The sequence below is a fragment of the Canis lupus genome, chromosome 19 (assembly GCF_011100685.1).
Source record: "Canis lupus familiaris isolate Mischka breed German Shepherd chromosome 19, alternate assembly UU_Cfam_GSD_1.0, whole genome shotgun sequence".
Taxonomy (NCBI): domain Eukaryota; kingdom Metazoa; phylum Chordata; class Mammalia; order Carnivora; family Canidae; genus Canis; species Canis lupus.
In genome coordinates this window covers 19,212,901-19,239,019 of record NC_049240.1, presented here as the reverse complement: position 1 = coordinate 19,239,019, position 26,119 = coordinate 19,212,901, and the positions used below count along the sequence as shown (strand labels likewise).

Genomic DNA, 26,119 nt, shown 5'->3' with positions numbered 1-26,119 from the left:
AAGCCAAGGGCTACTGAGTAGAGCAGGTGTGGCCCAGCCCTGACAGAGTTACCCTCTCCTGAATCAGTCCCCCATGGTCCATTCTGACTGGTACAACCTAATCATATGCTCTCTCTAGCCTCAAGGGCTTGGAAAGTAAGATGCAGTTTCAACTTTACGGAAGTAGGAAATTTCACTCCCACACTAAGTTCACAGGAGGAAAAAAAAAAAAAAACAGAAATGCCAATAAAGGGGAAGTAGGATAGATGATATGCACATAGCTCTCTCTGTATCTTTTTTCTCTCTCATACACCAGCTTTCTCCTTGTGGCAAAACATGGCTACCATTACCTCAGGATCACATTCTTCCAGCTTTATAAAAGCTTTCTTTCCCAAGTTGAACTTGGGAAAGTTCAACTTGGAAAAATCTGATTGGACCCTAGTCACACCCCGCACCATAATCACATGATCTGGTAGAGAATTTCCTAGAAGAGATTATTTTTGTAAATCAGGGTTTCTCAACCATGGCCATTATTTTTTTAAAGTTTGTTTATTTATTTATTCATTTGTTTATTTATTTTCTAGTAATCTCTACAACTAACATGGGGCTTGAACTCACAAGCCCAAGATCAAGAGTCACGTGCTCCTCTGAGTCAACCATGGCACAATTGACCTTTTGGGCTGGATAATTATTGGTTGTAGGGGACAAACAGAGCTGTCCTGTGCATTGTAGGGTGTTGGGCAGCATCTCCAGACTCTACCCACTATTTGTCAGTAGCACCTCCCACACACACATCGTGACAAATAAAAATAACTCCCAACATTGGCAAATGTCCCCTGTGGGGCAAAATTGTCCCAGTTGAGAAGCACAGATCTATGTGAGGGATTTCTTGCTGAGCTATAGCTCCATGTTCCATTTGTTTCCATGTCACTCAGCCTGCAGCAAGCCTGCCCATTGCCAACTACACATCTAAATCACCAAATGAACTCTAGACTCATTTGTCTACCTGTCTGTTACTCATATCTCAACAAGGATATCCTATGGCTAACTCAAAGCCAACATGTCCAAACCTAACTCATCATTTTGCCTCTAAGATTAACTCTTTCTTTCACATTCCCTGCCCTGGTTAAAGACATCAGTGTTAATCATTCATGCACAACTCTAGCAGTACTTCTACATCCTTCACGTCCCTCACCAACCCCATCCACCATCACCTATGAAGGAGCAGATTCTAATAACAGCTCTCCTTGTCTTATATTGGCTCCCTCTCCCCACCTCGTATTACAATAGTCTTCCATTAGCCTCTTACTTTCTCCTCTAATTTACCTTCTAAATGCAAATCAATAGATTTTCAGCAGATCCAAATTGCTTACGGAAAATAGTCAGAATTTTTTTTTAAGATTTTATTTCCTTTTTTCATGAGAGACACAGAGAGGGAGGCAGAGATATAGGCAGAGGGAGAAGCAGGCTCCCTGCGGGAAGAGGAGCCTGATTCACGACTCCATCCCAGGACTCTGGGATCAGGACCTGAGCCAAAGGCAGATGCTCAACCACTGAACCACCCAAGTGCCCCAATAGTCAGAATTCTTTAACAACATATATAATGACTTTCTTGAACTTTTCTACCAGATTTACTCCCACTGGCTGCTTTCTTGCTAATAAACTATTTAAAGGTTCCTGGTTTTGCATTTTTATCTCCCCTGCCTGCCTCTACCTTCCTTCCCGTACATTTCTCTTAGTTCAGGGGTGAGCTCCTATTCCTCCTTCAAGACCCATCATAAGCATCTTTTCTCTCATTTTTCTTTCTTAAGATTCCTCTTCATCATACATTCTGATTTCTTGACAGTAACCTCATGCGAGACCCTGAGCCACCTCTACTCAGCTAACCAGCTCCTAAATTTCTGACCCACAGAAATGACAAAATTAAAAAAAATATTTTCTGTTTTAAGCCACCAAGTCTGGGGATTCTGTTACAGAGCAACAGATGACTAATTCAAATAGTTTAGCTACAGAGGGCAACATGAATGAAGTTCTAGATCCAAGTTCCAAGTTTAGGGGCTCAGTCTCTAACTCAAGCTCTTGCTTTTGAATGATGTCTATGAATTGTTTTATTTCTGCACTTTGATTTGGAAACACAGTAAAAATGATTGTGTTTAAAAAATGTGTTTGAGTTGCCTGGGTAGTTCAGTCAGTTACGTGTCCAACAGATTTCAGCTCAGGTCATGATCTCAAAGTTGTGAGATCCAGGACCTCGTTGGGGGGGGGGGGGGGGCTAGTGCTGAGTGTGGAGCCTGCTGATGATTCTCTCTCTCCTTCTCCCTCTGATCCTCCCTTCTCTAAAAATGCGTTTGGGTGAATTAGCTGCTCGATATTCATACAGTAATACACAAAGGAAGAGTTCAAAGTTCTATTATTATTTAATGTGGCTTTAAAGATTCAGAATGGAAACTGAGGGACCCACCAAAACACATTTTCCTTTACATTCCAATTTCTATCTTTCAAAGAATCAAAGTCTACAGAATACGAACAGAGAATCTAATTCCAATTTTCTAGATAATCAGTTAGGAATGTAATTTTGATTTCATAAAGAAAACTCTCCACTATAAAGGAAAGTTCTAAACTTAAACAGTTTATTTATTTTAAAATTTAGTGTGTAGGAACAATCATCATCAAAATGAGAATAGATAAATAAATGGAATACTCATGTATTGGGATGGTATTCAGCAATAGAAAAGGTCACAACGTGGAATAATCTCAAAAACATGTTGAATAAAAGAAATAAGACACAAAAATATACATTCTCTCGGATTCCACTTGCATGAAGTTCAGCAACATGAAAACTAGGCTATAGTGATAGAAACCGAGAGCCGGGATGCCTGGGTGGCTCAGTGGTTGAGCACCTGCCTTGGGCTCAGGTTGTGATCCCAGGCTCTTGGGATAAGGGTCCCAGGATCAAGAATGGAATCAGGCTCCCCAAAGGAAGTCTGCTTCTCCCTCCCTCCCGGAGGGAGAAGGCAGATGTCTCTGCCTCTGTGTGTGTGTGTGTGTGTGTGTGTGTGTGTGTGTGTGTGTGTGTATCTCATGAATAATAAATAAAATCTTAAAAAAGAAAAAGAGCAGTTCTTATAGGGGTAAAGTTGACTAATAGAAGGAACAGGAGAATTTTCTGGGAGCAATGGAAACATTCTTTACTTGATTTGGGTGACAACCACATAGGAGTATATAGTTATCAAAACCCGTGATTTAGGATTTACCTATATTCATTTCACTTTATGTAAATTTTAGCTCATTCTAAAAAAGACAGCATTTAAAAATATTGCCTAATATCAAAACTGAATTATGTTTCCCCACTAGAAAGATAACTTCTGCTTTAGAAGGTGTAAACAGGGGATTCGGGACACCAAATTGAAAGAGCCTCCACATCACACAAGTGAAACTAAGCAAATATTTCCAAATATTTCAGAAAGCTACCTTTGAGGAAAATAAACCCCAAGCCTCCAGAGCCATGATAAATACACACTGATTCTTACCACAAGCCCATTCCTCTCTCGAGCCGGACTTGGGTAGAAAAGCATGCAATTCTCACTTCTGAGCCTGCCCTGCTCAGCACACACACAGGCAGGGGACCCTCCGCACAGCAGGAAGGCCCAGGGAGCAGGGCTCAGCAAAGGAGTCCAGGCCCTGGCCGGCTGCCCCGAGCGTGACTCAGCGTCCAGGAATCGCACACGTGCAGAGGAGGACGGGTGCTGGCACAGAAAGGAGACTAAAAGGGAAAAACACACTGACAAATCCTTCACAGTTGTGAACTGCGACTGCAGAGGGACACATGGGAGCCGCCGTTGGAACAGAAAAGGGAGCATTTGACACACTTAGCCCAGACCGGAGAAGCCCAGCGGCCTGCACCTGACATCAGGGAGAGCAGTTAGGAGCCAGGGCACTGTGCTCGCACCTAGAAAGACAAGGCAGAAAAGGCACAAACTATAGGCTCAGTGAGGCAGAAGGCATCGTTGCGGGGGTAGGAGGTTGGGACAATTTTGTATAGAATTCGAGCTTCTACCAATTAAATACAGACACCAGGTTCTTCACCAGGTCTCCTGGGATTCCCTTTGGCCTTGCTGCTCAACACCCTTTACGATTCACACTTACCTCGGGAACATGGTTTGTAGGGTCTTTTTTTTTTGCCCAACACGCATATCCCAAATGCCCCTTAATTTCTTAGGGAAATACAGAAGCCCCTCACCTCCAGCGCTGTCAGTGTTTCCCTAAATGGTGGTAGCTTGGATGCCCTGGCTTTGTGAAGTCTCTCCTAACCAACACCCCTAATCTGGGTTAGGTGCCTTTCTCTGGGCGCCCTAGTACCAAGTACCTTGGGCTATGGTAAAGTATATTGTATCTGTATATACAGATACAGTATATTTTACATAAATATATATATGTATTGCATAAATATATACTTTACATAAATATATACAGATAAAGTATATCTGTATATTGTGGCTGCCTGTTGATTTTCTTTTTAACTGTGAAATATCTCAAACTATAGAAAAACTTAAAGTGATACTTTGTTACCAATTAAAACCTTGTTACAATTAACACCTCGTTCATTACACATATTTTATTTATTGCCTTCTTTTTTTTTTTTTAATTTTTATTTATTTATGATAGTCACACACAGAGAGAGAGAGAGAGAGAGAGGCAGAGGGAGAAGCAGGCTCCATGCACCGGGAGCCTGATGTGGGATTCGATCCCGGGTCTCCAGGATCATGCCCTGGGCCAAAGGCAGGCGCCAAACCACTGCGCCACCCAGGGATCCCAACATTAAAATGTTAGACACAGAATAGTACTGCCATTGTGATTCCCTGCTTATATATCTTAGTTATTTGTGTTTTTAATCAAAAACAATATATAGGGCAGCCCCGGTGGCTCAGCGGTTTAGCGCCGTCTACAGCCCAGGGCGTGATCCTGGAGACCCGGGATCGAGTCCCACGTCAGGCTCCCTGCATGGAGCCTGCTTCTCCCTCTGCCTCTCTCTCTCTCCTCTCTGTGTATTCTCATGAATAAATAAATAAAATCTTAAAAAAAAAAAACAATATATAGCATTACTCGTATTTCTTGGTATGTTTCAAATTTAATACATGTACTCCAACAATTCTTTCACTGTACCTTATGTTTTGGTATCATAGTCATGAAGGAATTAAGACATCAAAAAACAAATCATAAAAGACAAACTAACCTGGGCATGTGGGTGGCTCACTCAGTTAAGCCTCTGGCATCAGAGCAGGCCATGATCCCAGGGTCCTGGGATGGAGCCCCACCATGTGCTCCCCTCTGAGATGGGGAAGCCTGCTTCTCGCTCCCCTTCTGCTTGCTGCTCCCCCTGCTTGTGCACACTCTCTCTTTCTGTATCAAATAAATAAATAAAATCTTAAAAAAAAAGAAAAACTAACCCATTTGATTGCATTAAAATTAAAAACTGAATGACAATTATACAAATGAAGTTAAAATATAAGCTGTTAAGTATAACTACTTTTAAAAATATTCTTTCAAAGACATTCATGTTCATAATTCTATAAGTCAAGTTTTTTAATATGTTTAAAATTTAAGTCTCTCCCCTTACTTGCTCCTACTATTAAGTTCCATTTTTCAAAAGTAGATTTTTTCAACTCTTTTAACTATTTTTTTTCTAGAATTAGTCTCCATGTTTTTAAACATGTGCTTTTTTATAGGACCTATTGACTCCATAGCATTGAAGACAATGATTTATGAACTTTCTTCACACACTCTCTCTCTTGCTCACTCTTTCTCCACTAGTACAATAGATAGAACTTCTAGGCAGAGCAATATTTAGTGCTTACATTAGCACAATTATGTAAATATAATTCATTGAAGAGCCATGTTAATGTCCCAATTTCGCTTTCTTTCATCTGTAGTTTTTTGTTTTCCCTATTGTTTCCACTACCCTCATTGGTATCATTGCCTGTGTGCCTTTAATTATCTTTAAATTCCTCCCAAAAGAGGAATTTCTTTAATATTTAATACATGCAAATTCACCAGAAAATACAGACACACACGTATGTTAAGTCTGAATGTATGTGTTTTCCCCTGGATGTATTTTATAGGCAACCTTTCTATTTTTTAAAAGATTTTATTTATTTATTCATGAGAGACACAGAGAGAGGCAGAGACATAGGCAAAGGGAGAAGCAGGCTCCCTGCAGGGAGCCTGATGCGGGACTCAATCCAGGATCCTGGGATCACAATCTGAGCCAAAGACAAACATTCACACTGAGCCACCCAGGCACCCCTCCAGACAACCCTTCCAAAGCAAGCTTTCCATCCTGTCTGGTCCAGTTGTTCTATATCTGCTGCCAGCCCCCTGCCTGAGACTTCTCCTCACTGTTACCCTAGATGTAGGATAACCTAACTCATCCTAATTTCCGAGACTGGCCCAGTTTTAAAGCTGAAAATCCCACATCTCGCACACCCCTTCCTCAGGTCTAGACAAATTGGAACAATTGGTCAACCTACCTGGACATCCCTTTGCCTCATTACTGGTTCAGGTCTTGTTTCCTGGATCCTGTATCTTCTTCTTGGTTTCTTTCCTTGTTTTGTGGAACACATTCTCCAGTATTTTCCTGAAAAGGAGATAATATTGTTTTTCTTTTGTCTTTAAATTCAATTTAAGTTATATATACTGCATTATTAAGTACAGCGGTAGAATTTAGTGATTCATGAGTTGCACGTATCACCCAGTGCTCATAACATCACATGCCCTCCTTAATGCCCATCACTCAGTTACCCCATCCCTCCACCCCCTTCCCCTCCAGCAATCCTGTTTGTTTCCTGTAATTAAGACTCTCTTATGGTTTTTCTCCTTCTATTTACATCTTATTTTCCTCCCCTTCTCTTATGTTCATCCGTTTTGTTTCTCAAATACCACATATAAGTGAAATCATATGGTATTTGTCTTTCTCTGACTTACTTTGTTTAGCATAACACTCTCTAGTTCTATCCACATCATCTCAAATGGCAAGATTTCATTATTTTTGATGGCTGAGTAATATTCCATTGTATATATATATATACCATATCTTCTTTGTCTATTCATCCATCATGGACATCTGGACTCTTTCCATATTTTAGCTATTGCAGACATTGCTGTTGTAAAGGTTGGGTGCATGTGCCCCTTGAAATCACTATGTTTGTATCCTTTGGATAAAGACCTAGTAGTGCAATTAATTGCTGGATCATCAGGTAGTTCTATATTTAACTTTTTATATATATATATTTAACTTTTTGATAAACCTCCACACTGTTTTCCAGAGCCGCTGCACCTGTTTGCTTTCCCACCAATAGCATAAAAGGGTTCCCCTTCCTCTGCATCCTCGCCAATACCTATTGTTTCTCCTATGTTGTTAATTTTAGCCATTCTGACTAGTGTGAGGTGGTGTCTCATTGTGGTTTTGACTTGTATTTCCCTGATGCCCAGTGATGTGGAGCATTTTTTCATGTGTCTGTTGGCCATTTGTATGTCTTCTTTGGAGAGATATCTGTTCATGCCTTCTACCCATTTCCTGACTAGATTTTTTTTGTTTGTTTTTTGGGTGCTGAGTTTGACAAATTCTTTAAAGATTTTGATTCTTAGCACTTTATCAGATAAGTCATTTACAAATATCTTAAGGAGGTAAAAAGTCTTAAAACATGCCTGAATAAAATGTCTTTATTCTGTCTTCACACTTGTTAGAAAATTTGGCAGAACAGAAATCAAGATCTAGAACAATTTTCCATCTGAATTTCGAAAGGATTACTCCACTGACTTCTAGCTTTTCATGGGGTAGGTGAAAAATCTGGTGCTTTTCTGATTCTGGATCTTTTGTATGTTTTTAATCCCCAAGAATTTGTAGGATCTTTTCTTTATCTCCAAAGTTCTGGAATGTTGCAATAGCATGCTTCAGTGTGAGTTATGTCATGGCACGCATTATGTAGGGCATAAGGGAGCTCTGTCAGGCTACAAACTCATACCATCTATTCAGGGAATCTTCTTCATTATTTCTTCAAAAGTACCCTACCCCATCTTTTGTATTCGCTCTCTCTAGAATTCCTGTTTATTAGAGTGTTGGGCCTCCTGATCGCCAATCTTTTCCTTTTCCCTTCCATTTTCCATTTCTTTATTTTTGATTGATTTTCTGGAAGATTGTCTCTTCCAGAAATGTATCTCCCAAACTTTCTTCCAAAATTTTCTATTTAAATTCAAAGGGCAATTTTTGTTTTCTGAAGTTTCATTCTAGAGCCCTTCTCATTTTGTCCAGATGCGATATCTCTTTCTACCACATGTGGATATGAACTATAAAGTTTGTTTTTAAAGTTTTCTTCTGCTCCATACATAATCTCTATTTTCTTCACATGTTAGCTTGATTTGATTCTATTGGTCGATTCTATTGATTCTATTGATTCTATTAGGCTTTCCTTAATTGCCTGGTAATCCTTGGCTGTCTGCTCACAACTAAAACTAAAGAAAGAAAATAACCTGATTGGAATAGGCAGGTACACATCCCTGTAGGGTGCTCTGGCTAGGTTGTTTTATTGTTTTTGTTTGTGTCATTTTTTGTTTGTTTGTTTGTTTGTTTAGTTAGCCTCCCCTAGTGGACTCAACCACTTTCTCACCTGGAAAGTAGAAATTTGGCTGAAAATTCATTTCTCTTACAGACCTGCAACTAGCCCTCCCACTGTCAACACCATCTGTACCCCTATTCTGGTATTTCTAAATCTTTCTGAGCTCCTGTAGTTCAATCAGCCTTCTCAGCTTTCCTGAGTTTTAATTGTTAATTCAGTTTTGCCACTAGTTCATCTGCTTTCTAGTTTCCAACATTCCATTGCTGCCATATCCTCTACTTATAAGTATCTCTCTCTCTCTCTCTCTCTTTGCCTTTATGGGTTTGTGCCAAACAAACAAACAACAGAAAACCCCATACTGTTACTTTTATAAAATTTGAGGTGGGAGGATGAGTAAATGTGTGTTTACTCTGCCGTATTTCACCAGAAATCTTGAAACTGTCTCTTTCTTGTCTGTGTGTGTCTCCCGTTGGCTCTGGAGGCAGTTGAACTGAGGACTGTATCTCATTCATCATTACAGTCTAGTGTCCAGCATTTTGCCTGGCATACGTTAGGAGCTCAATAATTAAGGGTTTATTGAATGAATGTAGTACAATCTTTTTTTTTTTTTAAATAGTAACCAATGCTGTGCTTTGCTTTTCTCACCAGTATTTCATTGTCCCCTTTCCAGCTAGGTTAATCTGTTATCATTGCTCCAGGGAATACATGGGACAACAGAGAGCAAACTATTGCTGGATTTTGAGTTCCAAAAATGTAACTGTTTAGGAAAATTGAAAGGATGCATAGTAAAAACAAAATATTGGGGAAAAGCATTGTGAATCATCCCTCTACCTTTGCCTTGAAATTGGGAGACTGATCCAAAAGAGTCAGAACTTAACTCCAGGGATCCCTGGGTGGCGCAGCGGTTTGGCGCCTGCCTTTGGCCCAGGGCGCGATCCTGGAGACCCGGGATCGAATCCCACGTCGGGCTCCCGGTGCATGGAGCCTGCTTCTCCCTCTGCCTGTGTCTCTGCCTCTATTTCTCTATGTGTGACTATCATAAATAAATAAAAATTAAAAAAAAAAAAAGAACTTAACTCCAGGGAGGCAGAAAGCCCTATAGGGAAAAACAAACAAACAAACAGGTACAGTGTCTAGACAGCTAGGACAATCTCATTCCACTAGACTGGCTCAGGAGCACCAGAGAGTTTCTCGCATATTCAAGAATGAAAAAAAAAAGGTAAATGGAGAAACACAGCAGATCTAAAGGGGCCTTATAAATAAGAGTGATGGTTAAGAAATGCCAGGCTGGACTACTGAATGGGGAGACTGGATTATTCTTATGTCCCTGGATACATCCTGGACAGATGACATTAAGCATTAGATCCCTCCCAACCCTGATGCTTTGGTACTACATAAGTCCCTTCTTACTTAAACACAATCTTAGGGAAATCCACAAATTAACCAAGACTAAGTTTCTGCCACCCAAGTAAAATGGAAGCCCAAGACAGAAATTAAGTTGACTTACAAAAAAATAAAATCATATTTTCATAGTATCTCTACTGGTTAGTTGAAATTCATATACTAAATACTAAACAAATATGGTGATTATGATCACCAGATTATTAATTTGAAAATTCATTTGAAAATTCACAAGTATTTACACATGAGATGTTCAAATATGTTAAGGTAACAACATGCTAAACTAAATTAATTAAAGTACAGATTTACTTGCAAATGACGAATCATCCATAAAATCAGCCATGTGGTTTATAGAATAGGTAAATTGCTTGGCTAAACTGTTTATATTGTTGTTAATCTTCATGGAATAACTAAGGAATACAAAAACATCTATCATGAACATATGTTAGGACTGCCACCTTCAACCAAGGTGAAGGCCAGCGCTCTCTCCGTGGATGTTTACAAAAGCTGCATAAAGTACACAAAACAATATCTGCCTGAAGGCGAGAGGAACTTCTGGGGAAACTCATCCTTGAACAACAAGATTATGGAGAAGAAAGAAACTTAGGAGAGTTGGCATTCTGCAACTGATTTTTTCCTCTGGTAAGATAGCATTTGCCTACTCTGAGCACTGGGCAAGAAGCCAAGGGCCAGGCTGTGGATGTGGGCAGGAGGTCACCAAGAGGCCAAGAAGGCAACAGAATTTTTGGCAGTTTTGGGAACTGGAGAGAAAAGTTGGATTCTTAGGAGTCTGGGTTGCCAGTGAGAAGAGTGGGTGGAAAATCGAGCCTGACACTTGACCTGTTTTCCCAAATTCCGATCCTGCCTGGACAGGATATTAAGAAACTAAGCAGAACGTCTGTGAAAGTACAGCTAAGATTTTGGAGTCTCAAAAGACTCACCAGGAGGAAAGGGTCACAGTGGACACCACAGGTCCTCAATTGGAAACTTAGGAGGGGGTTTTGCTATAACAAAAATATTATGCATTATTTTTCATAGTTCTGGAGGCTGCAAAGTCCAAGATCAAGGCATCAACAAATTTAGTGTCTGGTGAGAGCTGACTTCCTGGATCATAGACAATCATCTTTTCACTAAGTCCTCACATGGTGGGAAGGACAAGAGTCTCTTCTGTAAGGGCACTAGTCCCATTCATGGGGACTCCACCATCATGACCTAAATACCTTCCAAAGGCCCCACTTCATAATACCATCACCTTCAGGGTGAGAATTTCAACATATGGGTTTTGGGGAGACATAAACATTCAGTCTATAGCAGAGGCTTCCTCTCTAGAAACAGGGATGGATCTGAGCTGGAAATGAACCTCACAAAGACTATAATGTGCCATGTGACATTCTGGAAAAGGCAAAACTATGAGGACAAAAATAAGATCAGTAGTTGCCAGGAGTTTGGGCTTGGGAGGGATAGATAGGTGGAGCATAGAGGATTTTTAAGGCACTGAAGCTAGTCTTTATGATACTGTGATGGTGGATACCTGTCATATACATTTGTCAGAACTGAGAGAATGGGTTCACTCACCTAGAGTGAGTATAATGATGCATCAATGTAGAACCATCCCTGATTAAAAAAAAAAAAAGCACCATTCTGGTAAGAGATGTTGATAGTGGGGAAGGCACTACATGTGTAGGGTCAGGGACATACAGGAACTCTGTACTTTCTGCTCTACATTTCTGTGAATTTAACATTGTTCAAAAAAAATAAATAAAAGCTAAAACAAAAAACAAAAGCCTTGTAATGCAGCCAGCAGTCAGATCTATCTTTGATTGTGTTAAAGTGGTCAGCTTCCTAGCAGAGGAAGGGGTAAAGCCTCTCCAGAGAAAGATTTCACCCCTACGCCTCTACAAGGCTTAAAATACAATGGTACTTTCAGGAGACATTTAACAGACTTTCCAGGAGACAAAAACTATAAAGAAAAAATAGAAACAGACATGCTGTTAACACATATATTTTAGTTATCAAAAACATTTAAAATAAGTATGATGAATGTACTCAGGAAAAACAGATGAGAAGAATGTATATTATTAGTTTAAATATAGATATGAACTGTGGAGCACAACATATATCAAGAAACTAGCATTTATTGAATGCTAATTTTGTGCCAGGCATTGTTCCAAGTGATTCTTTGATTTCTCACAACAATCCTGTGAAATAAATGCTGTGCTATTATTGCCCCAACTTTACAAAATGAGGAAACTGAGGTACAAGATGGTTAAACAAATGCTTATGGTCCAAAGACTAATCAGTGGCAAAGTTAGAACTCAGGCCAGAGCCCTTGCTTTGAGTCACGATGCTATCTAGAGTACCCATCTTCTCCAGCTGCAACAGCCATAGATAACAATGTTTTGGTTAAAGAGATGCAGGACCTCGATGGATCAAATTATTTAGGTCACCAAAATGTTTTGCTTTCCCATGGCCTCAAACCGTAAGAATGTGAGCATTCCAATTAAGCCAAAATTGCACAGAGATGTAGTCTTGAAGCCATGCTCCCGATAGTGCTTGTCTGCAATTACCAAAAACTCAGAAGAAATATGTCTAATTTTAGGTAGACAAAAAATAGAAAATAAAAACAAGCATGTGAAATTTGATCAAAAATAGTGCTCCATTATTAACCACCACCTAAATTACCTTTTTACAGCCTTTGCATGGACTCACTTTAATTATTATAATTGCCACCTATGAATTCTTAGCTGCAGAAGTACAGTTAGTTCATTTATCCCACCTGCGGGTTGGTAATTTGTACTGAAAATTCCACCACATACATAGGCCATTACTTTTACTAGCAATACTCCCTGAATAAACCAAGTCTTCATTCTTGGGTACACACTGTTCTTGTTGACAGATGAGATGGTTTACCATATTACCAGGTAAACATTTAAGAAATGTACTTGAAAGGACAGTGGATTCCTCAGTATGAAATCCCTCCCTGTCTCCTGCACTCCTTTTCCCAATAGTGTATTTTCACTCCCAGAAAAATTTACCATTTGATTTGATTTCATTTGATTTCTCCAAGTCTCTTCTATACAGATATATCAAAACTTTGTCATCATTTTTGCCTTAGTATGAAATAATGAATGACTCAATCTTATGGACAGCCTGGTATGATCAGGGACATGAGAAGTTGGTGTTTCAACTGGGATGTGTTAAGTACAAGTCATGACAATTTTTGAACATAAATTATAGGACTATTGTTTTCTTAATCACTACAAGATGAAGACAGTAATACAATCTACCTCAGAATTATTGTGAAAATTTCATAAGAATAATGAGCATAAATATGCTCTAGGATATTATGAGGCACAGAGTAGATGCCTAATAAATGATTATTTTAATAATTAATTATAATGGCTTTGGCAATAATGGAGAGATTTAAAGGAATCAAATATATTTTAAAAGATGGCAAGACAATTATAGCAGTAGATCTAAATAAAGTTTAATAAAAGAGTAAAATGAAGTACTCAACTTATGAAGCTAGCTTTCACTGTCCAACATCATTTTTGCTGCTTTAGATAATGTATGAAAGACTAAGATGTATCTTGTGATCGCATTGCAACCTAAATATTTGTAGATTTATAAATCCACTTAATCATTTAAGAAATTTTGTGAAATCATGGGGGTCCTGGGTGGTTCAGTCAGTTGGGCATCTGCCTTTGGCTCAGATCATGATCCCAGAGTTCTGGAATCAAGCCCCATAATCAGGCTCCCTATTGAGCAGGGAGTCTGCTTCTCCCTCTCCCTCCACCCCTCCCTCTCTTCCTTCTTTCTCTCAGTCTCTCTCAAATAAATAAAATATTAAAAAAAAAGAGGGGCACTTGGGTGGCTCAGTCAGTTAAGCATCTGCCTTTGGCTTGGGTCATGATCCCAGGATTCTGGGATTGAGTCCTACATCAGGCTCTCTGCTCAGCGGGGAACCTGCTTCTCCTTCTCCATCTGCCTCCCCCTTAGCTCATGTTCTCTCTCTCTCAAATAAATAAATAGAATCTTTTAAAAAACAAATTTTGTGAAATCAAAATGTCAAGTTTATAGCTAAAATCTTTTCTCTCCATTTATCCAGTAATCCATGATCTCTTCATATGTCTATTTACTTGTGAACAAAGCAATCACTTCATATAATGCTCACCCACACAAGGATGGTGCATTATTGTTTTTCTCGTACGAAAATTATCTTCTTGACTTATTATTATCAGGATATGCCCATTGAGCTATTTTTTTTCCCAATAACAGCAGATTATATATAAAACTCCAACATTTTCTCACTGAGTTCCATTTGTGACCAGAAGCAAATGCTTCCAAGATTGTTAAGAAGTTTTATAAATGCAGTTTGGCTACAGATCAAAAATAAGGGTGCAAGAATTCAGGAGTTACCTCATTAATGCCATGCTTTTACCAACCTGGCTTCTCAGAATGATTACACCTGGGCTAGTTTTCTAGTTAGCTTTGTGAATGATGCAATGTTTACTCAGTCAGCTGAGAAGCATGTATATCCATGAATTAGTGTGACTGGGGAGAAAGATCTAGAAAGGCAGAAGTCTCTGTTTAAACTAGGATACCATATAGGGAGACAGGCTTGGCGGGAGTACTCAGTGAGTCACTGATCATTGGTCAGTGGCCTAATGACTTACCAAGTGTTTGATCCTGAGCAAGTAATTCATGGGCATCTTGTTTTTCTCGCAAGACAAACACTATTATTAGAGTGGAAATTTCTCAATTCCCTTTCTCACCCTAACATTCTGCTAACCTTACCTACAGAAAAGGAAATTGAAGTTAAAGACGTTTTCTTTTCTTTTTTCAACATTTTTAATATCTTATTTATCTATCTATTTATCTATTGAGAGACAGAGCATTCACAAGAGTGGGAGCACAAGCAGGAAAGGGCAGGCAGGGAGAGAGGGAGAGAGAATCTTAAGAAGGTTCCTTGCTAAAAAAAAAAAAAAAAAAAAAAAAAAAAAAAAAAAAAAAAAAAAAAAGAAGGTTCCTTGCTGGGCAAGCTGGATCTCAGAACCCTGAGATCATGACCTGAGCTGAAATTAAGAGTCAAACGCTTAACCAACTGAACCACTCCAGGTGCCCCAAGACTTTTTGTTTCTTATTAAGAGGTGTCACTCTCAAAGGCTACCATGATAACTACATATGTAGAAATAAAAGATTCGATAAAATTAAATTATAGAAACTAGCAAAATAAAATAAAATCCGACTAATTTTCTTAGAAATCACCTTCAAATGAACCTTTAATGTCACATGAATGATCCACACAAATCTAGTTATTTGATTTTTACAAAGTCACAAAGGCAATTCAATGGAGAAAGGATAGTGGTTAAATGGGGCTGCAACCAGTGGGCGTTTATATGCAAGATAAAAAAATAAAACTAGATACAAACCTTATACATTTCACAAAAGTTTATTCAAAATGGCTCATAGAAGGAGGCCAAGCATAACTCCTGATCTCTTAAGTGTGGGCCACATATAGTAGTAACTTCCTTCCAAAGAGTACAGTATGAAAAGGGGAAAGCAAGAGTCACTTTATGGTGGAGAAACCTAACAAACACCACGTCAGCCAGGTGATCAAGGTCAACATCAACAGCTGTAAGTCATATTGATAGCATATACTCCTGATACAATTTGTTGTTGGTCTTCCTCTATAAAATTCAGAAGCCCAGTCTAATCATAAGGAAAAAATCAGATAAGTCTTGATTGAGAGACTTTCTACAAAATACCTCACCAATACTTCTCAAAATTGTGAAAGCCAGCAAAAACAGGGAAATCAAAGAAACTGCCATAACCAAATATATCATAACTTAAAAAGACACAATGATTTCATGTAACGTTATATCCTGGATTGAATCCTGGAACAGAAAAAGGACATTAGACAAAAACAAAAGAAATATGAATAAAGAAAATACCTTGGTGAGTAATAATGTATTAATATTAGTTCATTAACTGTGTTATAGGTAATATACTAATGTAAGATGTTAATACTAGGGGAAATTGGGTGTGGGGTACATGGAACTCTGATATGTTTGCAATTTTTCTTTTTTTTTGTTTGCAATTTTTCTATAAACCTTAAACTATTTCAAAATTAATGGTTTATTTAAGAAAATGAACTTTTTGTGTATTTCCATGCAAAATATTCACACCAATAATATTGCTTTGAATTTCTCTCTCTTTCCTTCCTTCATAGTAAATGATACAGCTGCTACATAATATTATTTAGTCCTTTAAGGATCCTTCAATTTTGGAAATAAGTTGCTAGATTCTATAGAATTTCATCCTTGAAGGCAAAGTATTACCAACCAAAAGTAAGAAAAAAGCAGGTTGCTTTTTGTGTGTATTTCATCAAACAAAACAATACTAACAAACCATTATCTTAATAAGAAAAAACAAATGGAGCTCCACTGATTTGGGGATGATCTTCTTCTGTAAAATTAAATGATATGGAGTGGATTGAAATAGGCAAAAAGCTATAGCAGGCTGGCTTCTTTATTGTATTGTTAGTCTATCCTAGGTTAGTTACTGTTTGATTTGCTGCCCGTTAAAATGTTTCCCAGGAATGCGGCCTGGCACATACCCTGTGCTACGCTGAATGTTCAGAAACTTGCATTTTTGTCCTAATTTACCCACCAACAACTTGTGTGACACAGTCTCTACTCTTTTCCATGGATAAAGAATATACCAATTTATGCTGCCATCAACAGTGAATGAGTGTCCCCACTTCCCTCTACCCCTGCCAACTCTGTGTTTGAGGATCTTTTTAATCTACAAATTTGATAGGTAAAAAAGTGATCATTTGTTGTTTTTATCAGCATTCATCTTGTTATCAGTTCGAACATTGATCATTTCTCTTTCTTCTTTTGTGAGTTGCCTATTCATACATCGCCCTTTCTTCTATTAGGGCATTCTTTAGTTCTTTGGTGGAATTGGGTAGAGCTGACCTCCAAGGTCTCTTCCTGCTTTGCAATTGTAGACATAAGAGTAACTTATTACCACTGGCTGACACACTATCATGGATTTGTTTTGCAGATTACCTGGTGTCACCTGGCACAGGGCGAGGACCTGGAAAGAGATGTAGGATGGGCTAGAAAAAAAGCCGAAACTTAATCTAGAAAACAAGTGTTCAAGGGGATCTGACTCCAAATATTTGAAGAATAGTCATGGGGGAAGGGCCAGCACACATGTTCTGAGAAATTCCAGAGAACAAACTTACGACCAACAAATACGCAGCAGTAGTCTACATCTGAACCAGTATAACTTTTGAGGCTGGTGGCCTCAGTCACAGATGTCCCAAAGGAGAGCAGCTCACAGAACAAAGTTGGCTCCTCACAGCTGATCATGTAAATTCCCACTCACCTGCTTGGTTTGTTGTTGTTGTTGTTGTTGTTGTTTTGTTTTAAACTGCCTTGCTTTCCCCACCTGCCAACCTCATCCCTCTCCTCAGTTTCTAAAAATATTTCGTATCTGCCAGGTGTTTGGGACAAAGAGAAAAAAAAAGTCTTGAGAGGCACCGCCCTAGTTCACTGAAATGCCTTCTGCAATGCTAAGAGTCTGTTAGTACAAGAGAAAGCATTGGCTCAGCATAGCTTCCCCGCCTCAGCAGACCTCTTGTCCCCTGACAGTACCTTCCCTTTCCAGGGCCACCAGCAAGTCCCCGTGGAATGTTTCCTCTCACAACAGAAGACCTTGTTTCATAATGAAGGCAATTTCACCATGCTTGCAATCCTCTCTTACTGGCTTTTATAAAATGCTTGAAACTCCTCCTACATATTTTAATCCAGCTACCTGGGAGATCTGCGTAAGAAGCCTCCCTAAATTCATAGTCTTTTTTTTGGTGAGGCAAGGACTGCTTTGCAGATTGCAGCATTAGAATTCAGAAGAACTCATTTCTCCCCTCAGTTGGAAGGAAAGCCACAGGCACTGAGTACACACACCAGTTTTCCATCCTTTAAGTGATGTGTTGGTTGAAAGCCACAATGCACTCATTACAGATAGGCGTTCCTAGAATAATGGCTTTTTCTCTGAGACCACAGTTCCTTCCCAGGCCAACGGTGAAAATTAGCAGAGAACAAATCCACTTGGAAGGCAACCTTCCTGAAGTGTCCTGCCATTTCACATTTTCCCTAACAACTCACAAAACAAGCAGATGAAACATAGAAGATGGCCTCATAGAGAAAGGACATAATCTGTACCATTTCTTTCTAATTTCCTCCTGGTGAGAACAAAGCTTGAGATCACCCTATTGCAGTCTAATACTGCAGAAAACACAGTCTCATCAGAAGATATAAACATCAAAGGACAGTACTTTTTAATTTTTGTAAAACAAGTTGAGTATCTGCTTTAGTTTATCAGTTTCATTGATAATAAGAGCAAGTATCAGCAACCGCCTCCCATCTAAGTCATAGAATATTTTACTATCAGGTTTTTTTTTTCAAAGATAATCCAGGCAGTAAAATAATGAACTGAGTGACTGAGGAAAACCTGAATTATCTTTAGATAGGTTTCAAGCCAAGTTTATTGTGAGTTATCTATGTCTGACCAGCCAAACCTGTTGCTGAGTACTCACAGCTATTGCAAGGCTGTTCATCTATTTAATCCATTCAAGGGGCTCCTTCCTCTCTTGGGAGGACATTGCCCAGAGAGCTGCCACGTTGATGCTTTTGTTATACTCAACACCAGCCTTTATTGTTGTTCTTATGACCTTACGTGGAAATCATGTTTTTACAGGTTTGTCTCCTCTACTACACTGTGAACTCCTTGAAGACTGCAAGTACATCTTATTTATCTTCACTCAGAATTTCAAGGCCTGGAACAAAATAACTGTTCAGTGTGTGTTTGTTGAAGTGACCAAAGCAATGACCTGCCATCAGACTGAGGCCCAGTGGTTAAGAAGATGTACTTCCAATAGCAGGTGTCTGTGTTTTTCTTTTCTTTTCTTTTTTTTTATGTCTGTGTTTTTCATCTCGGTTCCCCCCACTATTCAACTGTGTGACATTGTACAATTAACCCATTTGCACCTCAATTAATCTGTTGAATGGGGTAATAATAGGATTTCCTTTGTAAGATTGTTGAGTTATGTTGTTGAAGCATGTGGAAAATTGCAAGCACAATAATATTTGCTACATGTTTGTTGTGGTTGATATTGTTATTATGGCTAGGCGATAATAAGACCCCCTATTAATACTGGAAGAATTTCTGGCATGGGTTCAGGGGTCTTTGCCTCACAGCCTTTGAGCAAGGAGGCAAGTCGGGAACATACCACATGGTAGACAGTAGATGATATATCAATGTTCTCTGTCATCTGTGAACGAAATGTAGCTAATATTGGGCAAGTACTCCTTGTTAGATGTTTTATATATGCAACCTCTTTTATTTTTTATTTTACTGATGGGCTTTACTTTTTAGAGCAGTTTTAGGTTCAAAGAAAAATTGAGGGAATGGCATAGAGATTTTCCACTCATGGAGAGCCTCCCCCATTATCAACATTCCCTGCCATAGTGCTACATGTGTTACAATTCATGAACCTACACTGACACATCAATCACTCAAAGTCTATAGTTTACATTAGGGTTCACTCTTGGTGGTATACAGTCTATTGGTATGGACAAATGTATAATGACATGTATCCACCATTACCATATCATACAGAGTAGTTTCATTTTCTTAAAAGTCCACTGTAAGTGATCTCTACATTTTCAAAAACAATTATGAGAGAGATATTACTATTATTATTCTCATTTTTAAAAGATGTGGAAAATGAGGCTCAGACATACAAGCGAATTGTCAGAGATTATACACTAGCAAGTGGATCATCTGGCCCCAGAACCCATTATCTTTCTGTTCCAAGTTGCCTCCCAGTGGAATATGCAGAGAGCAGATGAATCACAGGAATGTAATTAAATGTTCCCTATACAGTTCCCCTGCCCCAACTTAGGAGGATATAAGCCAGTGTCACCAGGCTTCCTCAGCCTAGGGTGCTAATGAGGTCTCAAAAACAGTAATATCCAAATAATGGCAGTTTTTAGGCCTCCCTCCAGCCCTGAATGTAGTTCACTGGATATATTTCTGGGAGTTAAAGTAGAATTAAGAAAAATATTTTTTCAGACAAGTCATCATGAAATTATTACATAGTCCTAATCAAATAATTAATAATGCATAAAATTTCTTCTGGGGGTCCTCAGTCAAAACTATGCTATGCCCAACTACAAAACTCTAGGGATGGATTTTCTATTTCCTCGCCCACCACAGGCCACAGTTCATTTCCCAAAGAAGCACCAACATAACTCCATGCTTTTAAATCACAACACTACCCATCAAGGTGCAAATATTATTCTTCATTTTCTGAGTGAAGAAGCTAAATTTTTCAGAGTTAAGTGACTCCTCCAAAGTCAGAGTTAATAAAAAGCAGAAGACTGAAACTCCAACATTCACCTTCTACACAGCCTCTCTGGCAACCGGCTCTGAGCCAGGTACTGTGGAAAAGCTTTGTGAAGGGTGCTCTGCTGCGTGAGGGCTGCTAGTGGAAAACAAGACAGTCCCCACCCTTGCTGGGGAAACAGACCCATAAATAATTATAATGAAATGTAAAAATGGCGATAGAAGATATACATAAAATGCCACCGGAACACATGGAATTCTTTTAAAAAAAAAATGTGACATGTGAGCTGGGCGTCAGAGAGGGAGTCGGAGTTTGCCCAGGAAGGGAAGTGCACACTGTAAGCAGAAGGCAGTGCTTGGGCGTGGACTACGTGGGAAATGTGAGGGAGTCATTTCTTGATTTTTGCTGCATTTTAAAAGGTGAGACATTTTCAGTTATATTATTCATAATACAGCAGCAGTAATGAACCTTGCAAAAGTGTCCTTTAACATGGCTACTTGTTAAGTCCATATACATATGGACTAATATATATATATCATTGGAGTCCAAATATATATATTTAAAGTTACTTAATGCTGGTGTGCTTTGGGACTATTATCTTAAATTTCGCCCTTTATCTCAGTGGTTCTTGTCTGGGGCCATTTTCACCCCCAGGGGACATTTGGTAATGTCTGAAAACATTTCTGTTTGCACAACTTGAGGATAGAGATGCTCCTGGCATCTAATGACTCTAGACCAGCACGCTGCTAAACATCGTACACACAGGCCAGCCTCGCACAACAAAGAGTTGTCCCACCCAAAATGTCAACTGTGCTGAGGTCGAGAATCCCTGCTCATCTGCTTGGAAGGCCGTGAATCTCAGACTACCAGCAAAGTCCGGAGCAGGAGCCCCCCTGCTCCAAACCACAGATATTTCCATTTCAGAGGAAGTAGCCCTGGAGCTAATAAACCCATTAGTCTTGCCTCTCAACCTGGGGCAAAAACCTGGCTCTGCATTATCTGGGCACAGAGAGAGCACAGAGAAGACATAAAAAAGTAAGTTGGTCAAGGGTCCTGAGGACAAACCAACAGTATCACTTAAAAATAATTCACTAATTTTTACCTAACCAACAGAACCACCAACCTAAGTTTTAAAGCTTTACCTCATTCTGTGAAGGGACACCATTTTTTTTTCCCCTGTGTTGTTTTATCTTTACTCTGCTTACTTCACAGTCTTGACAGCAGGTCAAGGTTACTGAGCACTTCCTGGACACCAAGCACTGAGCTGACTGCTTTATGTGAATTATCCCCCATTGCAGTATTACTTCCAGAATGTACATTTTCTCCTACTGGACACTTATCCTTATGAGAGAAAACACTGGAGTGGTTCCAGGCAGTTACATCACTTAGGAAACAGCACACTCAGGTTTCAGTTTGGGTATCAGTTTCCGCAGGGCAGGCTGGGAGGGGAAATCCAGTCATCGGAGCAGGGGGCGTTCAGTAAGCAGCTCCTGACAGCCTCTACCTGCTAGGTCGGTGCTATTCTCTCAGAAGGCTCTTACCCTCGGGATCCCTGGGTGGCGCAGCGGTTTGGCGCCTGCCTTTGGCCCAGGGCGCGATCCTGGAGACCCGGGATTGAATCCCACGTCGGGCTCCCGGTGCATGGAGCCTGCTTCTCCCTCTGCCTGTGTCTCTGCCTCTCTCTCTCTCTCTCTCTCTCTGTGTGACTATCATAAATAAATTAAAAAAAAAAATTTAGAAAAAAAAAAAAAAGAAGGCTCTTACCCTCAAGGAGCTAGTGGAGAAAAAAATATGTATATTTATATTTCTTCTATTTCTTCTTCTATTTCACCACATTTCAATACCCTTATGATTGATGAGCCACTCATATTTCTCAATGATTCCAGGCAAGAAAAGTATTATCCTGTAAGCATTAGGTGTTAGAGAACTTGGCTTAATCCAGGCTGGGTACTGGGGTTCAGGCAGGAGGACTTTAGTGGTGAGAGTTGCTTTGTTAGAGAACTTCAGGGTGGAAGGAGGTGGGCCAGGTGAGAACAACAGAGCAGAAGGAAAGCATAATGACCTCCCCCAGGGCCCCCTCTACACACCAGTCTTAGCCCTAGAGAGAGATGACTTTTCCAACATTTCTGTCTTTCACTCCAATAAGAAATGCTCCTGGCAAGTTTCATAAAACACTATTCGTAATTTCAAAAATGACACACTGATCCTTTCTGTCCTGATTCCATCCCATTCTCTTTCATGTTGGTCTCAAACTAGTGGGTGAGTACATACATGTCCTGGTCTGTCCGGAACAGTTCCAGCTCACACCTGTTGTCCTTGTGGAATTATGAATACCACCCTTCTCCCCCCTCACTGAATTGCTATCATAAGCCAGCAGCTCATGTTTGGAAAATTCCTGCTTTAGAGAAAAAAAAAAAAAAAAGCCTCAAGCAGCAGGTGAAGGACCTGTTTTCACAAGGAAAAAGAGCTGCCCCGGGGCTGAGTTAGCAGAAAGGAAACAGCTCCAAACTGGGCTGCCCACTCCCAGATTTCTCAACCAGGGTTTGGGGCTTTGGGGATCCAACACTCCCTTTGGCAGGGCTCACAGGCCATGGGGATTGGCGTGAGATGTCGCCCCCAAGTGGTTTCTCAAGGGGTCATCAAGCGACCGGCCCTATTCCATCACTTAGCAGAGGTTATAAGGAAGGATTATGGGGTGCCTGGGTGGCTCAGTGGGTTACACGTCTGCCTTTGGCTCAGGTCATTATCCCAGGACTTTTGGATGGAGCCCTGCATTTGGCTTCCTGCTCAGCAGGAGCCTGCTTCTCCCTCTCCCTCTGCTGCTCCTCCTGCTTGTGCTTTCACGCTCTCTTTCTCTCTCTCTCTGTCAAATAAATAGATAAAATTTTTTTTTAAGATTTTATTTATTCATGAGAGACAGAGAGAGAAAGAAGCACATAGGCAGAGGGAGAAGCAGGCTTCATGCAGGAACCCCAATGTGGGACTCGATCCTGGGACTCCAGGATCACACCCTGAGCTGAAGGCAAAGGCAAAGGTTCAATTGCTGAGCCACCCAGGTGTCCCAATAAAATCTTAAAAAAAAAAAAAAAAAAAAAAAGGATTATGGCCTCAAGCCACAGATTCACTAAGATGCTAAAAAAAAGACCTTGTAAAAGGACTTGGGGTCTATAGAATACAGATTGGGGCAATATTCAGTAACACACAGTTATTTCTGATAATATTTAAGTCCAGAGTTTTAAGAAATTAATTAAATTAATTTTCATAAATATCTGTCTAACCAAAATATGCTAGAAATAGATTAGTTGCTTAACAAAGTTTCTTATTCATAATAAGCTATTCAAAAATCTTTTAAAAACGTAAATTTTTGTTTCCTTTAACTTTAAAAAGAAATTTTCTCAAAGGTATAACAGTTTCAATAACTTTCCTGTGAATGAAACTTAAATTTGAAAAGAATAGCATTGAATGCTTTAAAAGTCTTTTCTTTTAAAGAATTTCCATGTTATTTTTATTTGCTGGGGCTTCTGAGCACAGCTTTAGCCGTGCTCCAGCATAAATCCAGCAATGGATGTTGTCACATTCTTCTCATGTATCGTGCTAGGCTGTAGGCTTAAAACAACAGACAGCTTCTGGCTTTTTTTAGCTTTCCAGGCAAGGGCCCAAAAACAACTTGTTAAAATAGGTGTTTTAAGAAAGATAGAAATGAGAGAACTATAGTCCTGATTGCATGCTTTGAAATGTCTTCAATGCCTGTGGATCCCTCCTCTAGAATACCAGACTTGCTCTGAAAATGATAAGCTGGACCTTTATTGTCAAAGTTCCAACGGGATGCAAGAACGCACATGCCCTGATGCTGCATGGCATTATCTAACACTATACTAAATATGGAGATTTAAACAGTCCAGAGAACCAACCCTGATAAAAGTCCCCAAGAACTTATGCCTGGCTACTTCATTCCTTCTGTGTCTCTTCTTCAAGCACCCTGTTCACTTGGCTTCCAAGATGGCTCTCTGGCCTGGATATCTCCCATCTCTGAACTGCTCCTGCTCCGTCTCTTTTGCTAGATCCTCCTCATTTGCCCGGATTCTGAACATGGAGTGCATCTGGTTCAGTCTCTCGCTTGGTTCAGTCTCCTTTTTTAATTCACGCACACTCACTCTTTAGCTGATCTCATTTATTCTCAGCACACTTAGTAAGCCATCCCCTTCATCCTCGGGGGCTTCAAATTCTATCTATGTTAATGATTCCCAAGTATGGAACTCAAAACACCTCCCGTGGTTTTCAGGCTCACAGATCTAGGCGCTGACTGAATATCTCAAAGGCAATTCAACCTTAATGTGTCGACAACTGAGTTCCTAATATTGCTCCCACCCCTCAATATGTTCCTCCCACTGTCTTCTCCATTTCAATTCATGGCAACCCCAACTTCCTGGTTGCTCAGGCCAGAACCCTTCAAGCCATCCTTCAAACCTTTTTTCTTCTCACTTTCTATAGCAGCAAATCTGGTTGCCTCTACATCAAAATGTAGCAAGAATTTTACTAATCCAGTACTGCCACGTTATACAATTCTAAGAAGCCCTCCTGACATTGAACGTATTATGACTGGTGCCTCTGGAAGCTCTGATCGGTAAAACCACTCCCACTGTCACTGTCATCCTGGTCCAACCACCACCATCTCTTACCTTTTACCTTTAAGGTTACAGCCTTGTCACTGGTATCTCTGCTTCCCCCTTTTCCCTTTTGCTCTATCCTCAATAACATGTCATAGAGATTCTGGTAAAACCTAAATCATATCATAGGATTTCTTACTTCAGGATTTTCCAGTGTTTTCTCAGTTCACTCAGAGTACAAGCAAACATTTTACAACAACTTCTAAGACCCTACATGATATGGTCACCTATCACCACTCTAATGTCATCCACTGACACCAGGCTTCTCTTTCCCCACTCTTGGCACACTGACCACTTCATGCCAGGAAGACTACTACCACAGGCCTGGCACTTTCTGCTCCCCGAGTCTGGAATAAAATTACCCTAGATTTCTCTCTTCCTTTAGATCTTTACTCAAATGTCACTGTTAGGAAAGGCCTGCCTAGGCTACTCTACAATTTTAACATTCCATCCTATACTTCCCTTTGCCTCTCTGCTTTTTTTTTTTTTTTTTTTTTTTTCTTATTAGCACATATCACTTTCCAAAGTCTTGGAAGATAGGGCAGTATCGTCCAGGATCCTGCAATAAACATTATCAGATGACTTATATTGTATTGTGCCCCCAATAAATAGACTACATGGGTCCAGGAATCAAGGGATGAAAGCAGAAATGGCCTATTTGCTACAACTCCCAGTAATCCACTTGGAGAATTTGTGCTTACTGACCTGCCAGTTCTGGGTTCTGCAGGTTTAGAGGTCATAATTTACAAAGGGCAAACTTTCCCCACAGGACACAGCAAGAGTCCCACAAGTTATAGCTGACACTTTGGGACCCTCTTGATGAGAGACTAGCAAACAAGAAATGGAGCTACAACCTGGCTGAGATAACCAACTCCAATCATGAAGAGGAGGTAAGAGCTACTGTTACATGATGAGCTCCTCTGTGTACTCCCTTGTTCAATTTTGATAGTAAACGGACAAATATTCAAGCCACAGCCTGAGAAGGTCATGGTCACCAGAGACAAAATCATGATGGTAGGTAGGCTGCCAGCAACCAGCAG

At 39.9% G+C, this 26,119-nt stretch overlaps 1 long non-coding RNA gene across 1 annotated transcript; it reads right to left on the bottom strand.

Moving 5' to 3' along the window:
• Window positions 1–3,087: 3,087 nt before the first annotated feature.
• Window positions 3,088–9,477, bottom strand: LOC119864443. Its single transcript, XR_005373969.1, has 4 exons — window positions 9,423–9,477; window positions 6,507–6,613; window positions 5,213–5,379; window positions 3,088–3,928 (listed from the first exon to the last, which is right to left on the bottom strand). It is a non-coding gene; the product is annotated as an uncharacterized LOC119864443 (long non-coding RNA).
• Between the last annotated feature and the right edge of the window lie 16,642 nt (window positions 9,478–26,119).